At 48.1% G+C, this 17,283-nt stretch overlaps 1 long non-coding RNA gene across 1 annotated transcript; it reads left to right on the top strand.

Annotated features, from left to right (window-relative positions):
* The first annotated feature begins 1,030 nt into the window (after positions 1 to 1,030).
* On the top strand, positions 1,031 to 15,874 carry LOC105070952 (uncharacterized). Its single transcript, XR_006725704.2, has 3 exons — positions 1,031 to 1,661; positions 9,666 to 9,745; positions 10,162 to 15,874. It is a non-coding gene; the product is annotated as an uncharacterized LOC105070952 (long non-coding RNA).
* The last annotated feature ends 1,409 nt before the right edge of the window (positions 15,875 to 17,283 follow it).

The following is a 17,283-nucleotide window of genomic DNA, read 5'->3' as shown; positions in this document are numbered from 1 at the left end:
CACAGCTGGTTCACAGATAAAGAAACCACCTCAGACACGTTAAGCAATTTGTCCAGGGTCACACAGCTGGCAGGAATTAGACGCAGGCCTTTCAGGCCAGTGTTCACTGTTCCCCGGTCTCCCACCCTGGCCCCTCACTGCTCCTTCTGCCACCAGATTGGTTCCTCCTGCTCTCAAGACACCTGCAGATGGAAACGTCACTACTGAGGTCAGTCCCCACCCCCAGGACACAGCAATCAGCTGCCAGGCTTTTGTCCCCTCTCAGACACGTGGTCGCAGGTATATGGGTTTAGAAGCACAGGCTCAGAGGTCACCAGGCCTGGGTTAAACCCAGCCCTGCTCCTTACTGGCCGTGTGGCCCCGGGCTGGTCACTGACCTCAGTTTGTGTCAGCGATGACCACAGTACCCACCTTCTATGTTCTTTTTCTGTTCTTTTCCATTATGGTTTATTACAGGATATTGAGTATTCCCTGCACCCTCCTATGTTCTGAGTATAAATCTGCTACCACTGTGTCTCCTTAAGATAAGTTAACTAACTCGCCTCTGGGATCACTGAGCTGACTGTTAAATGAGATTCTCAGTGTCCACCTCCACATCTGCTGAACTAGAATCCCCCCGGGGGGTGGGGATGGGCCTCCTGTCTTGGCAACGAATTCAAGTTCAATGCCTCCGAGACTGAAGACTAAGGTCATAGCTGGGACTGAAAATAAGCACCCCCAGCCTCAGCCGGACCGCGAGTCAGGCGCCACAGGGGGTCTCGAGTTGCATTAACCAGCGTCTCTGGTGAAGTCCTCGAGCATCAAGTTGTGCCTGGCGCTTGGTCACTGCTGGGAGAGGGGAGACCCGCCCCAGAAAGGAACTCCTTCCAGGAGCTTCGCAGATCCTGTTGAAACTGCCTGACCGCCTGTGGCCTGTGTCGGGGGAGAGAAACAGGAGGAGAGCGGTGCAGGGAACAGGCAGCGGGAAACAGGGAGTCCCACAGCCGCACAAGTGAATGAGAACCATTTGAATTCCAGGACAGGTGAGACTGAGCCCGGCGGGGATTGTGGTGAAGGCTCTGGCGAGGGCTGGAGTTAAGCACGCCGCCGAGGGACCAGGCCTGGAAGTGGATCCACCCAGGAACCAGGCTGCGGGGCTCCCTGCTGACCAAACACAGGATGCGCTCCCAGGAGGTGGGAGCCGCCTAGGAGGACCCCAACTCCCCTGAGGCTGCGATACTGACATTCGCCAGCAGAGGGGGCCCTCCTCGCGCGGCGGCTCCAGGCGGGGGCGGCGGGGCGCCAGGTGCGGCCGCTCAAAGCTGATTCAGGTCTTCAGGAGCCGCGAGGCCGCAGAGCCGCCGGGCCGGCCAGGGGGTGGGAAGCAGATTCCTCAGCTCCCTGCCCCGGAAAGGGAGGCTTGGCATCCCCCTCGGGGCGGGGGGAAGGCAGAGGGGCAGCGGTCTGGGTGGGGCGTCCAGCTCCCTCGAGCCCGCCGGGTGCTGCGGGCGGAAGTCCACCAGGCCAGGGGTCTAGAAGCTTCAGAATGTTCCAGCAGCTCTGCCTTCCCGCCGCTCGGCCGAGAAGCTGACCCGCAGCGGCCGGACCTGTGCTCCGAGAGGACGCGCCCAGCCCGGTGCGAAACGGACCCTGCAGCCTGTCCCCGGCGGCTGGAGCACAGAGTAAGTGCGTCTCTTCTCCTGAACTGCCCTCCTCCTGCAGCTGCCGGGCAGGTAGCCGGCAGGTTTGCTGCGAGGCGAGGCGGGAGGAGGTTACTTCCCGTCACTGCCTTCCACGCGGGGCCTGGGGGAAGGGGGCACTTGCACAAATCTAAGAATGAGGGTCTCCAGCCTAAACGCATGCTTGCCTCCCCCTAGCCCTGCCCTGGTGGCCTATGATGCTGTGTGTTTCCTGGGCTGTGTGCACATCCCTGAATCTGGTTCTGTCCCTCTAAAAACCCTCCAAGGATTTCTCGTGCACCTGGAATAAAACCCAACTCCCTTTTCTGGTTTCCCACCCTGCACACCACCCTCCTCCTCCCTGCCCTCTGTGTTCCAGCCATAGCAATTGTCTTTCTCTTCCTGGACTCTGCCAGCTCTCTCCTGCAACAGGGCCTTTGCATGAACAAATCTTTTTGCCTGCAATGGTTTTCTCTCCAGTAGCCACATGGTTCTCAGCCTGTCTCCTCAGCTTCCTTTCCTGACAACTCAGTTGCTTGGCCTTGTTGACTTTTTCCCCTGTCTCTCCAATATCAGCCCCGTGGGAGCAGAGGGACCTTACCTGCCCACCTCCTTGTTGGTTACACCGTCCAGCACCCAGGAGGCCCTCAGGATTCCCTGTGGGCTGCGTTGAGAGGCATGCCTGGGGTGACGTCCTCAGAGGAGCCCTTGCCGCTGTGTGAAAACGGCAGGTTTGCAGCCTCCAAGCTGGATGGAAGCAACATGCTGCCTAGTTCTGCTCCTGCGCAGGGGTCTCCCTCTGGCCGGGGAAGGTGGGGGGAGTAAGGGGGGGGTTCTTTTAAATGAAACTGCTTCAGAGGTAGGGTTTCCAGATAAGACCCAGCATGTCCAGTTACATTTTTTTTTGGAAGGGGAGGTTGTTAGGTTTATTTTTTTTAATAACATTTTTATTGATTTATAATCATTTTACAATGTTGTGTCAAATTCCAGTGTTCAGCACAATTTTTCAGTCATACATGGACATATACACACTCATTGTCACATTTTTTTCTCTGTGAGCTACCACAAGATCTTGTATATATTTCCCTGTGCTATACAGTATAATCTTGTCTACCTATTCTACAATTTTGAAATCCCAGTCTATCCCTTCCCACCCTCTGCCCCCCTGGCGACCACAAGTCTGTATTCTATGTCTGTGAGTCTATTTCTGTCCTGTATTTACACTTTATTTTTTGTTTGTTTGTTTGTTTTGTTTTTTAGATTCCACATATGAGCGATCTCATATGGTATTTTTCTTTCTCCTTCTGGCTTACTTCACTTAGAATGGCATTCTCCAGGAGCATCCATGTTGCTGCAAATGGCATTATGTTGTCAGTTTTTATGGCTGAATAGTATTCCATTGTATAAATATACCACAGCTTCTTTATCCAGTCATCTGCTGATGGACATTTAGGCTGTTTCCATGTCTTGGCTATTGTAAATAGTGCTGCTATGAACATTGGGGTGCAGGTATCATCCTGAAGTAGGGTTCCTTCCGGATATATGCCCAGGAGTGGGATTCCTGGGTCATATGGTAAGTCTATTCCTAGTCTTTTGAGGAATCTCCACACTGTTTTCCACACTGGCTGCACCAAACTTCATTCCCACCAGCAGTGTAGGAGGGTTCCCCTTTCTTCACAGCCTCTCCAGCATTTGTCATTTGTGGATTTTTGAAATATTTTTTTAATGGAGGTACTAGGGGTTGAACCCAGGACCTTTTGAATGCTAAGAGATGCACTCTACTTCTGAGCGATACCCCCCTCCCTGCCCAGTAACATTTGAACTTCACATAAACAAGGGGTGATTTTTAAAGTCTAACCATGTCCCAAATATTACACAGGACAAACTTGTACTAGAAAAAAAAATTGGTTTTTAAAATTGTTTGTTGTTGATCTGAAATGAAAATGTAGCTCTATTTTCTTTTGTTAAACCTGGCTAAGCCCCTCCGGGATGCCCTTCTCTTCCGGGACATCTTGCCGGGGTTCCTGCTGGTCACTCGGCGGGCCCGTCAGCCAACCCTGGCCCTCAGCCCAGCCACTGGAGCTGCGGCTCCCGCCGCTCTCAGTGACAGCTCAAGCCTCGCATGCGAAGGTCACCAAATGTCAAGTGGGGCCCTGAGGACTCTGAAGAGTGCGTAAGTGGCTCTCGACGCCTGCCTACAGCTTTGGGGTTGTGGCTCTGACCTTGGCTTGATGCATAAGATTGAACAATTTAAAAAGCCACCTTGCCTTTCTTGCCGTCTGATGTGTAAGATTCCTTGACAGACGAGTGAGCAAGCGGACAAGTCTGGGCATCGGCTGGCAGGATGTTGCCCAATGCCATCATTCCTGGGCAAGAAGGGGCTCCTTCAGCTGTGGGCCCCCTGCCCCTTCCCTGGGCAAGGCGGGGTGGGCCCTTCCAAACCAGCTGTTGCGTGGTCCACATCTGCTCCATCTTGCCTAAGTGCGGTTAGGTGCTGCTGGCAGGGGGCAAGGTGCAGAGAGAGGGATGGCAGGGAGGGGAGTAGCTCTCCCAGATGCTCACCATGGGGCCCAGGAAAGGGCAGCCTGCACTGGGCACCAGCCGTCCCTCCTGGGACTTCTTTGGCCTGTCTACCTCAGCCCTGAGGTGCGGGGCTGATGCCTGGGTGATTCCTTAAACACCAAATTTTGAATTATTTGATTAGAAAATGTACAGGATAGTAATTTGAGAAAAGCAGAGAAAATCCCAAGAAATCCCCAGTCACTGATGGACTCTTTAGTGCATAATCCTTCAGGTTTTTATATAAACAAATATTAGCTCACTGATCGGGCCGCCAACCTGCTGTGTGACCTTGAGAAGTTATTGAATCTCTCTGTGCCTCAGTTTCCTCATCTGTAAATAGAAATGACCATAGTCCAAGGAGGAGAGAGCTGATAGGTGTGGGCATATGCAGGAAATTGGCCTGAGGCTTGGCTTTATTAACCTCATTAAACAGCCCCTCCCCTGTGCTGTCCCCTACTATGTACACATCAGTCAGGATGGGCTATTTGTGATTCGGTAACAAATAAACCCTTTGTGGCTGATGACAAGGGCTTATTTCTTGTCTCCACTGCGTGTTGATCATGGATTGGCTTTTCCTGTGTTCGCTGACTCCTGGGTCAGCACGGAGACAGAACAGCTGTTATTTTTTTTATTAATTATTTTAACTTACTGTGGCACAAAACACAGATGCAAAGGAAGAAATCATACAAAACAAATGTCTAGCTTGGTGAGTTATATAAAGTAAATCCCCTCCTAACTAGCACCCAGGACAGGAACGGAGCTTTGCCAGTCACCCAGTCCCAGCCCCAGCTGCCTTCTTTCCCTCCAGAAGTAACCACCGTCCTGCCTTTCGTGGGGATCGCTTCCTTGTGGTTTTTTTTTTTTTTTTTGGTTTGGTTTTAGTTCAACTTTTTATATGAGGATTAACTGTAGATTCATGTGGAGTTGTAAGACGGTAATGCAGAGATCCCGGGTACCCTTTGCCCAGTTGCCCCAGTGGTAACTGTGGTGCAGGAGTTACACAGCCTGGGGGCTGATGCTGACGCGGTCAGGATACAGAGCGTTTCCATCACGGCAGAGAGGCCCTCAGGTCGCCCTGGTGTAGCCACTCCAGCCTCCTCCCTCCCCGTGCCTCCTTGGACTCCTGACTGCCACTCATCTGCTCTCCGTCTCTGTCTTTGTCATTTCAAGAATGTTCTATCCATGGAGTCGCACAGTGGGTAGCCTTCTGGGACTGGCTTTCTTCACTCAGCTTAGTTCTCTGGAGAGTCACCCAGGGTGTTGGGTGTATCAATCGTTTGCTGCCTCTTAGTGCCAAGCAGGGCCCCCTGGGGTGCCTGTGTCACTGTTTGCTGAACCGTCCGCTCACAGGGACGGGCATCTGGATTCTCCCTAGCCTTGGACCGTGGTGAGTAACGCCGGACACCCTTGTATCCGGGATGAGCTCTTGGGAGAGCGGTTGCTGAGTTTGTACGCCTCCTTTTGTTTTCTTTTTAAGAAACTGCCAAACTGTTTTCCAAAGTGGTTGGACTACTTTATGTTCCCCAGTGTATGAGTGATCCACTAGCCCTCAGCTGTATGTGCTGTTGTCACGGTTTATTTTGGCCGTGGTGGTTTTTTCAGTTTGTTCCCCCGTGGTTCTTGATGCAGACCTTTCCGCGTGCTTATCTGCCGCCTGCGCGCCCCGTCTGCTGCCTGCGTGTCCGTCTGCCACCTGCGTGTCTGTCTGCCGCCTGTGTGTCCTGTCTGGTGAAATGTCTGCTCTTGCCTTTTGCCCGCGTTCTAACTGGATTGTTTGCTTTTTGCTGTTGAGTTTCTAGAGTTCTTTATATCCTCTAGACTGTAGGCCTTTGTTAAATTTGTATTTGCAAATATTGCCTTCTAGCCCACAGCTTGTCTTTTTGTCCTTTTAACAGGGGTTTTCACAAAGCAAAAGTTTTAAATTTTAATGAAGTCCAGTTTACCAATTCATCCTTGTATGGATCATGCTTTTGGTGTCAAATCTAATGACTCTTTGCCCTGCATCCCCCAGAATTTCTCCTATGTTTTCCTTTTTTCAATTTTAATTTTTTTCCTTCCAGTTTTATTGTGGTAAATTGACACACAGCACTGTGTACTTTCAAGGCGTAGGGCATGATGGTTTGACTTACATACACCGTGAAATGAGGACCACAGTAAGTTCGGTGAACATCCATTATCTCAGAGAGATACAAAGTAAAAACTTCCTGTGTGTGTGGTGGGGACTCCTCGGATTCACACTCTTCACGCTTTCATACGTAACACGTGGCAGTGTTGTACATGAGGTCCCTGGTACTTCTTTATCTTAGAACTGGGAGCCTGGACATTTTGACCCCTTTCACCCAGTTCCTTCTCTCCCCGCCTCCTGCCTCTGGTAACCACGAATCCAGTCTCTTTTTCTGTGAGTCTGTTTTTGAGGTATAACTGACCTACAGCTCTGTTAGTTTCTGGTGCGCAACGTAGAGATTCAGTTTTTCTATGTGTTATAAAACGGTCACCACAATGAGTTTCATTCACATCTGTCACCATACAAAGATATTACATTATTATTGACTATTAAAACATTTTTATTTTTTTCTTTACTCAGAGTTTCATAGTTTTGTGTTTTACTTTTAAGCCGGTCGTCCATTTTGAATTAATTTTTGTATAATGTGTGAGACTTGGGTTCAAGGTTCTTTCCCCTCCTTTCGCTACCCACTTACCGCAGCATCCTTGTTAAAAAGGCTGTGATTTCCACCATTGAATGACTTCTGCATCTTATCAGAAGTCAGTGGGGCGTACGGGAGAGTAAGCCTATGCCTGGATTCTCTGTTCTGTTCCACTGACCTGTGTGTTGTCTTCTTCCTGCCCTCCAGGGGCGATGCAGCATCGCTCAGTCTTGATTCACGGTAACTGTCCTACACGTTTTGAAATCAGGTGGATGAATTCCTCCAGCTTTACTCTTTTTTTTTCCCCTGAAATTGTTTAGCTATTATAGTAGCTTTGCCTATACATATAATGTTAGAATTTGAGAATACTCTTGTCTAGAGCTACAAAAAACCTTGCTGGGACTTTAATAGGAGTTGTGTTAGACCTATGTATCAATCTGGGAGAACTGACATTTTTGCTATGTTGGATCTTCCCATCATGACCATACTTCTCTCCATTTATTTAGATGTTCTTTGATTTCTCTTGTCTGTGCTGTGAAGTTTCCAGCCTACAAGCCCTGAACATGCATTGTTAGATTCTACCTAAACACGTTATGCTTTGAATGACTGTAAATAGCACGGTATATTTAGCTTTGATGTTCCTGTGTTCCTTGCAAGTACAAGAAATACAACATCTACACACAAGTCCATTGTATCTTGTGATTGGCGAGCTTACTATTTGCTCTGAGAGTTTTTGGTAGTTTCCTTGGGATTTCCTATGTAGGCAATCATGCCATCTGCAGGTAGAGACCATTTTATTTCTTCTTTTCTTATGTGTAAGCTTCTAACTCATTTTCTTGTGTAAAATTGGTGTTCATTCTTCTTTAAATACTTGGTATCATTCTCATGTGAAACCACCTGGGCCTAGAGATTTCTTTTTTCTGGGAGTTTTTGGGTGACGAATTCTATTTCCTCAGTAGTCACAGGGTTAGTCATGTGATCTATTGCATAGTGGGTGAGTTGCGGTAATTTGTGTTTTTAGATGAAAGGAAACAATTTCTTAAAGTTGTCTAGTGTCTGTGTGTACAGTTGTCCCTCATAGCCCTGTATTAATCCTTTTCACCTCCCATTTCATTCCTGACACTGTCTCTGTTTTTTCCCTTGCCCGTCTTGCTGGAAGTTTGTCAATTTTCTCGGTCTTTTTGAAGAACCAGCCCTTTCTTCTGTTGGCTTTCCATGTTGGTTTTCTTTTTCTCTTTCATTGATTTCTGGTCTGTGGCATCTCCTTCCTCTGCTTTTGCTCCGGGTTTATTTTGCTCTTCTTTTTCTAGGTTCTTGAGCTGGAAACTTAGATTATTGACTGGAGACTTTTGCATTTGGCGCTGTAAGTTTCCCTCTCAGTGATGGCTGTGCCCCAAAGTTTCGACACATTTTATTTTCGTTTTCTTTCAGTTCAGTGTGTTTTTGATTTCTCTTGAGGCTTCCTCCTTGACCCATGAGTTGTTCAGAAACGTGTTGCTTAGTTTCCAAGTCCTTGGAATTCTCGTGTTATCTCCTGTGAGCAATTTCTAGTTTGAATCCATTTGGTCAGAGAACACACTCCGTGTGATTTAAATTCTTTTACAAGTGTTGAGGTTTATTTTTTCCCAGTTTGACTGATGTATAACATCGTGTTAGTTTTAGGTGTACAACATGGTGATTTTACATATGTATGATTTTTAATACACACGTGTGTGGATATGTGGGTGTATCTACATGTGGCAAATCATATATTGCAGAATGATGACCATAGTGTAGTTAACAGTCATCACCTCACATAATGATACACTTTTGTCTTGGGATGAGAACTTTTAAGATTTATTCTCTCCTTAACTTTCAAATATATGATACAATATTATTAACTATAGTCCCCGCACTGTACATCCTCAAAACTTACTTATCTTATAAGTGGAAGTTTGTACCTTTTGACCACCTTCACCCATTTTGCCCACCCCCCACCCCCACCTCTGGCAACAACCAGTCTGTTCTCTGTGTCTGTGAGTCTGGCTTTTTACAGATTCCACATGTGAGATCATATAGTTATTTGTCTCTCTGTCTGACTTGCTTCACTTAGGACAGTGCCCTCGAGGTCCATCCATGTTGCCACAAGTAACAATTTCCTTTTTTTAAACTGCTAAATACATTGCGTTCTATGTCTGATATATTCCATTGTGTATTTACCACATTTTCATTCACCAGGAGACACCTAGGTTGTTTCCACCTCTTGGCTGTTGGGAATAAGGCTGCTGTGAACGTGGGGGTGCTGATAGCTTTTCAAGATAGTAATTTTGTTTCCTTTTGATGAACACTCAGAGCTGGAGTTGCTGGATCACATAGTAGTGCTAGTTTTTTTTTTTTTAACATTTTTTATTGATTTATAATCATTTTACAATGTTGTGTCAAATTCCAGTGTTCAGCACAATTTTTCAGTTATTCATGGACATATACACACTCATTGGCACATTTTTTTCTCTGTGAGTTATCATAACATTTTGTGTATATTTCCCTGTGCTTAGTTCTAGTTTTAATTTATTGAGGAACCTCCGTACTGTTTTCATAGCATCTACACCCATTTCTATCCCAACAACAGTGCACAAGGGTTTCCTTTGCTCCACATCTTTGCCAGCACTTGGTATCTCTTGTCTTTTCGGTAACAGCCATGCTGACAGGTGTGGGGTGATACCTCTTTGTGGGTTTTGGTTGCATTTTCCTGGTGATTAGTGATGGGAGCGCCCTGTTGCTTGATGCTATCCTGACTTTTATGTTTTTTTTTTTTTCTCAGAGGTTTGTAGGCTCCTCTCTCCATCCCTGATGTCCAGAAAGCTCCCGCTGTGACTAGGCGTTCCTCACTTGCTATATGTGGTGGGTATTCTGTTGGGAGTTGAAACTTTCCTATTTTAAAAAACATATTACAAAAAATAAATATTTGTTTTCTCTTTCCAGAACTTCTTTTGTTTTGATGTTTAGCTTCTGGATTGAGTGCCTAGTTTTCTTTTTATAAAAGAGTTTTGATCTTCATTCTTTGGGGCTACATTTTGGTGAGACTTTATTAGTACTGCTGCTCTTCTGTTTGTTTTAACTTTAGACATTTAAAATTCTTACGCGCTATCAACTTTTTCTGTTCCTTTGTATAAGTATCCCATAATTTCGTAGGCACAAAATTCTCTCTCATTCGCATGTTTTGCAGGTGTCCATAATGCACTGATTGTCTGACTGTTTCTACAGAACTTCTGTCTCGAGCCTTTATTTAGACACGATGTCGTTCTTGTCTGTTCCAGGCACTGTTCTGAAGAGCTCTACCACGTGCTCACTGACTCAGTCCCTCACCCAGGAGGTGGGTGTTGTGAGCGGCCTGACGTTGCTGGTCCAGGTCCCACTGCTGGGATTTGAACCCAGGCCTTTGGCTGCAGAGCCCAGGATGTCTAGGGAGTGGCTGCTTCCGTCCAGGACCGGCTGGTCCTGAGCGGCCCTGTCACACTCGGGTGAGGCCCGGCTCCTGGCCAGAAGCTCTGTGTGCGGGGAGGTGGGGGTCTGCTCGTCGACTTGCTGGCCTCCACGTGGCGTTGCGAAGGGGTCCTGCAGGGGCTCTTCAGCGTTGCTGTCTGTAGGTTTCTCCTTTGCGATGGCGAGGTTCCTAAGGAGAAACCCTGGAAGAGGACGGGTCAGCCTGGTGAAGACTGGCTCCAGCGTGGAGAGCTGAGTGGAGAGATGCAATACATAGACTTTCTCTTAATCTCCTTGTTTCCACTATGGCCCCTGTTCTCGCCTTGAGCTGTGGTTGGCATTCATGAGTCCAGGGACTTTCTGGTTCAGCTGCTCCCTGGAAGGTACTTGCCATTTTCTGCCACATGACAGGGAGGAATGTGGGCAATCTAAGTGTTTCTTACAGACTTTCAACCCACCGTCCTGTTTTCTAGCCCTCCTCCACAGCCCGCCCTTCAGAGAGGCCTGGAACCCTGCACGGAGGCTTCCGGGTTTACGAGGCATGGGGTGCACCCTCTCCCTCCCGCCGGTGCCCTCCCTGCGGGCAGCCTGCTTTCCGCTTTCTCTGCCCTCCGACGGTTAGTTATCCTTGGACGTCACTCTTCCTGCTTCCACCATGTGTTGACATTTTCGTCTTCTGTGATGTTTCTTCTCTGCCCCTGTGGGTTTCTACATTAAAAAAATTACTTTATAATTTGATTGGAGTTTTGGGGAGGAACTGATATAAATGCATGTTTATCTGCCATGTTTACTACTTTTAAAAGAAGGAAACACTTCATCCTTAACAACAGCTCCAACCTAAGCATGGAAGCGAAGATGTCTTGAAAAATAAGGTACAGAAATGACAGGTTTTCAGGAACAACACAGTGCCTGGCGTGTGGTAGCAAGTCATGTGTCATCTTTACAAGGAAGGCATCACCCCACGTGAGAGAAGAGTGAAAGGAGGCTGAGGACTGATTCTGATCTGGGAGAAATAAAAGATGAGGCAGGTGTGGATTAGGGAATTTGGCTTCTTCAAGGTTTTGCATTTTCCAGCCAGGACCCCTGGGAACCTGTTTCTAGTAGGGGATATAATTGACGTCTGGAGTCCTATTTGCATGTGAGGTCAGTTTTTAGATGCTGGAGATATTTAAACATATGTTCAGTCCAGAGGCACCTGGAGGGAACAGCAGCCTTCTGTGTTTGGAAAGGATGTGGAGAAAGACAGCTTCATGATGTGGGGTGCACCCTGGCACTTTTCGCCAGTTCAGCCTCCATTTCTCCTCCTTTGCCCTCTAACAATGTCTGGATGCTCACGTGGGTGGTTTCATTAGGGCAAGTTGAATCTGTCGTTTGCATTCTGGTTAGTCGCTGACGGGGACCCAGGCTTGGCCCATTGTCTGAGATGCCCTTGTTTGAGACTTTGAGTCCCGAGAGAGTGAGAACATTGGGGAAAATGGGTGGCAGTCACGCGTCTCAGCTGCTGTTCCCTAACCAGTTGCTGGCGCCTTGAGAAGGCTCTCCCGGTTCTTGTTTCCAAGCTCCGGGAGATGTCTTAGATGTTCTTGTACCAGTTAGAGTTTGGGTGGCAGCTACAGTACTGACTGTGGCTTTCTTAAGTAAGAGTGAGGTCTCTCTCAGAAGGAAACGGAAACTAGACGTTGGTGGGAGGCTGGAGAACCAGATTCGGAACCTGGGCATGGATCAAGGCTGTTCTGGAGGGTTAAGAAAGAGGTAGCGTGAAAATAATATTTCAGCGGAAACAGTCCACCAGGACAAATCGGCAGCTGCTGAGTGAGGCGTGCTGCCCGGCTGTGAGGCTGCCCGCCCCCGGCCCCCACGGCTTCCCTGGAATTACTCCTAACTGTCCCTTTGTCTCTGTTCCTCTCTCCAGATTCAGAGTCTCAGACGGGAGGGTGGGGATTGCCAACCCCGAGTCACATGTCTGCCCGCTGATTGCCCGGAGCTGGGTGAGAAGAGGGAAGACCCTTCCCTGGCCTTTTGGCCTCTGTAGTTAAAGGTGAGGCAACTCATGCCACACCTGACGGCGCTGCCCCAGAATAAGAAAGCACGCTGGATTCTAGACAGCCAAAGCGGGGCGAGCCCACCTTGCTGCTAGGTTCCATTCTAGGTGTCCACACCTTTGTACGGATTCTGCAAACTCCTAAGTTCTTTCTAATAAATCCTCTCTGTTGACCAAACAGAATCCTGCATCTTGGACTTAAAGGTCCCTAACTGAAGTATGTCTCATCGCTCCCACGTGAACTCTGTTGAATGCATCCTTGAAGTTTGAGAATCTTGAAGTCTGGACTCCCAGTTTGCTCTTGTCCCATTGGCTTGGTTGTATAGGGAAATAAATAACACGCTTGTCTCTGACTGACTGCAGTTTAACAAGGATGCCCCTGAGGAACTCTTCCACCTTCTTGGCCCAAGAGCCAGCTGTTCACACTGAAGTCAGATCCCCAGTGCGTAGATGTGGGGCCGTGGAGTGAGTCCTCGTGGCCAGTCCCTTTGAGTTTGGTCCACAAAGAGCTCATCATTGTAGGGGTCGGGGCGGAGGGAGGAAATTTCACATGACAACGAGCATGACACCACTTTGCCCGAGGTGGGCACACCTCACTTCCCCGCACTTCACTTTGCCCCGCTTTGCAGGTACTGAGTTTTTTTTTTTTTTTTTTTTTTTAACAAGATGAAGGTTTGTGGCAACGTGCGTTGAGCAAGTCTTTTTCCAACAGCATTTGCTCACTTTGTGACTGGGTCACATTTCAGTAATTCTCACAGTATTTCCTACCCTCCCCGCCCCCGGTAAAAAGATTAAGATTCACTGAAGGATCAGGTGATGATTAGCATTTTTTCTAGCAGTAAATTACGTTTTAGTTGCGATCTACACATTATACCACTTACTATTTATAACTAAGATGGTTGATTTCTTGAATATGTGTAAGCACATCTGACTGTCCTTTATGACTGGATTACCACATTCTGTTGATTCTTATTTTGTGCTTGGCTTTATTCCTTTGATGACTATGTAAGTTTGAAAAGCTAAAGCTCTAATCTGTTCTTAGAAACAATAATCAGTACATATACGTAAACTAAAAAATGTGCAGTATGTTGTATATGTGTATTTACATGCAATAGAATGTGTATGTGCAGTCGAACCATAATAATTCTACCTAATAAAACTGAAAAAGGGAAAAAAGATATATACATTGGGTTTTTAAAGATATAATGCTATTGTACACTTAATAGACTATGGTATAGTGTAAGCATAACTTTTGTATGCACTGGAAAACCAAAGAAATTCGTGTGACTCAGTTTACCGTGATGTTTGCTTTCTGCAGTGTATCTCAGAGGTAGGCCTGTACTGTGCTGTGGTTAAGGATTTAGCGCCTCTGGGGAAGGGGGTGGGGGCCGGGGTGGAGGCCAGAACTCGCCCAAGCTGTGCGTAACATGTTCTTGTGCACGTATGCTCTTGCTGTTTTGGAGGAGTGGGTCTGTGTTTTTCAGGAGCCCACAGTGGCCCAAATACCGCAAAAGGCTGACTTGTTTCCTGAACTCTGAGCTTCTTAAAAATGACCTTTTAGATAGCAGCAATGGTCATGTCACTAAAATATACTCAAAGTCATTGAGTTGTATGCTTTATGTGGATGGAGTGTCTGGAGATTGAATCATATCTCCAAAGAGCTGTGAAAAGCGGACCTTTTAGGGCTGAACCTTTTTTTCAGCTGGGGGCAGCTGAACGGCGGCTTATCCTGGGTCTTCAGCGAGCACGGGTGCTGCTGGGCTCGTGTGAGGCTGCCTCACACGAGGCAGCTCGTGTAGTGCTTTGGCTCTGGATACACCCAACTGCAATGAATTTGTGGTGCTTCTAAGTGAATTGTTTGGCCCCTAATCCTGGACTGAGGACCATGGCTAACTCCATGGTGGGTAAAAGCTGATTCTCATTTTATCTCTTGCCCTATAAATTGTGGTGTCATGGCAACAGTGAGGGTTACCCAGGTCCCACACTTAAATACCCAGTTCCCTCCAACTGGTGTTTCGTGGCCTGTTAAGTGATTAAGTGTTGTGGGATTGTTAAGGGTTATTTGGGGGGAAGTGCTAAACAGCGAACTTGAGACTATTGTGTTGAAATTAAAGCCAAAGTAGAAGAAAAAGGAAGCCAGGCCCCCCACTTGAGGTCCCAAGAATGCATCAGAAAACACGGTCAATGTCAAAAGCATTAAGTAAAAAGAACCCAGGTGTACCTTGCATGCAGCCATCCAAGTGCAAGGCTGACCGTGTCCTGTTCCTGGTTAATTCTCGGACGGCTTCCCATCATAGCTGCAGAGTCTGTGCCCATTGCCACCGCATGGGTGGCCCCCGGGCCCTGCTGTTGGATTAAGGCCACATCCCAGTGTGGAGTCCACCCTGATCTAGTATGACCCCGTCTTAACTTTACTGCATCTGCAAAGATCTGCTTTCCACATTCACACATTCCAGGTGGACATGACGTTTGGGGGTGGGCTCAGTTCAGCCCAGCGTATGAGCTCCTCCTTCACCTGTTCCCGCCTCACTCAGTAGCTCGTGCATCCTCTCACTTGCCTGCTCTGTAAGCCAGGAAGTCATTGCAACATTCTCTCTTCAAACCCTTTCATTCTGCTTCTGAAACATATCCTACCTGTATCTGCCTTTCTCTCTCCTTCCCAATCACCGTGGTCCAAGCTAGCATCCTCTGAATGACTAAAATAGCCAAATGGCTCTCCCTGTTCCCCCTTTTGCCCTGCTGTGGCCCATCTTCTCTTCTGCAGACAGAGTATCTCTTTGAAATTTAAATCAAGACGCTCTGTACCCTAAACCCTTCCCATGCCTGCCCACTGTGCTTCATTGCAAACCCCAAAGCATATGGGCCAGGAGCCTCTTTATGGCCTGGCCGCTGCCCCTGTCCCAGCATCCCCGCTGCCCCCGCCCCGGCATCATCTTGTGCTCCAGCCACGACGACAGGCTTTCAGTGCCTAGAATACACTTCCCATGTCCTTTCCTTAGCACATGCTCTGCCATCCTTCCCCTCACTGCCCTCTCCACCCCACCCCCACCCCTGCTGCCGCTCTGCTTTTACTGAAGAATTTACCCATCAATTAGGTGTTTGCTTACATGTCGCTTTCTTGAAACATTTCTCTGACCCGTAGCCTAAGTCGGGCCCCCCTGGCGACCTCATTATACCCTTTATCTTTCTGTGTGGCACTGTCCCTCGCAGTTGTGCTTTTGTGATTGCCTGTTGAATCCATGTAGACCCTGTTGGACTCCGTGCCTGTGAGGCCATAGGTCACCTTTTTCATAGCTGTGCCGTCTGTGCCGTGGAGACTGCCTGGCAAAGAATAAAGGCTCAAGTATTTGAATGAGTTAATCCTGGCCATCACCTCCCGTCCCCCGTCCCCCTCCCCCCCTCCCCCCGTCCTCAGTTAATTGTTCATCTGTTGAATGTTTGAGTGTCCGTATGTGCCTGGCCTTGTGCAAGGCACTGGAGAAAATAAATGTGTAACCTAACCTCCTTTCGGTGTTACGTCTGGGTTCTTCCTTTTCACATACACTGACCCCTGGCTGGTCAGAAGCAGACCTCAAACTGTAGAAAAGGATGAGCAAGCTGATGTATACCTCTTTGCTCCGGGCCCATGTGACCTATTTTTCTGTGCTGTTGTTCCTCTACCCTCTTATATTCAGTGCATGGGGTCCTGCAAATTAAACAGACAAAAAGACAGATTAACAGGAGAAAAAGATTTATTTCATGTACTTGAGGGTGGGGGAGGTGCCTCACAGAAATGAAGGGAAAACCCCAAAGAGATGTTGAGACCTGGAGGCTTATGTACCATTTTAATAAAGAACGATACATTCAAGGAGAATTGACAAGACGAAGGAAAAGGGGAAGTCAATTGTTGGAAGGTGAATAGATGTGGGAAACTAGTGGAAGATCAGGGTCACTTTCGTAATTGTTATGCATGTTCCTCTGATGCCATCTCTGGGCTGATGGGAGTCCAGAGTCCTCTCTGGTGACTAACAGTGGTTCTGCCCTTCCTCGTACGAGAAGAGGGAGGGGGACACCTTCCCAAGGGGACATCTAAGCCCTGCGTAGGAAAATAGGAGGAAGCTAGGGAACTTTATTTTCAGTCTGATGTTTCTCCACTGTCTTTGGCTCAAAGCGATCCTTACGTGAAATCAGCATATGTGGGGGGCATATTCTGATCCCCTTAGCTGTTTCAGGTTCTGTGCTGCTGGGTCCCTAGCGCGTCTGTGAGACTTCTCATCTGTCAGGGATGAATCCAGGAGGCCTGGGCTCTGCCCCCAGGAACCCCGTTCTGGAATCCTGGCATGACTGGCAGTGGATCTTCCCGGAGCCTAGCACTGGACCAAACACCTTGCATGTTGATTCTGTGCATACCCCATGGAAAGGTACAGATTACTTTCTAGGTAAGAAGTTGAGGCCTGGAAAGAGTTTCACACTGAGCGGCCCAGCCCTCAGGTCTGGCCGGGGAGTTTGACTCCAGACGATGCCCCCGACCGCGCTGCTGTCGCCGCCTGGGTTCTCTGGGTAGTGGACTGAGCCAGAGTTACTGCTTGGGGAGTTTGTTGGGGTGTGTTCTGGCGTCCCCTTTGTGGAAGGGAGGAGGCGCAGCAGGGAGGGACAGAGGGGGATGTCATGCCCCACAGCTTCCACTGACCCTGCGACTTCCTGCAAAGGGTAGAGAATATGCCACTTTGCATACTGGTTATTTGGAGCCAAAGACAATTCAGAAGGAGCAGATACAAGAGATGCTGTCTGCCTTCCCCCTGCTTGCCTAAAATAAGACATAAATTTGTAAAGATGTCCCCCTTCCCCTCTCTACCAGGAAGGACAGGAGTTAATCCCCGGGAGACCACTCAGCTTTCATCAGAGGAATCTATACCCCAAACTTCACCGCTTACAC

The sequence above is a fragment of the Camelus bactrianus genome, chromosome 13 (genome assembly GCF_048773025.1).
Source record: "Camelus bactrianus isolate YW-2024 breed Bactrian camel chromosome 13, ASM4877302v1, whole genome shotgun sequence".
Taxonomy (NCBI): domain Eukaryota; kingdom Metazoa; phylum Chordata; class Mammalia; order Artiodactyla; family Camelidae; genus Camelus; species Camelus bactrianus.
This window is presented reverse-complemented; position numbering and strand designations above follow the sequence as displayed.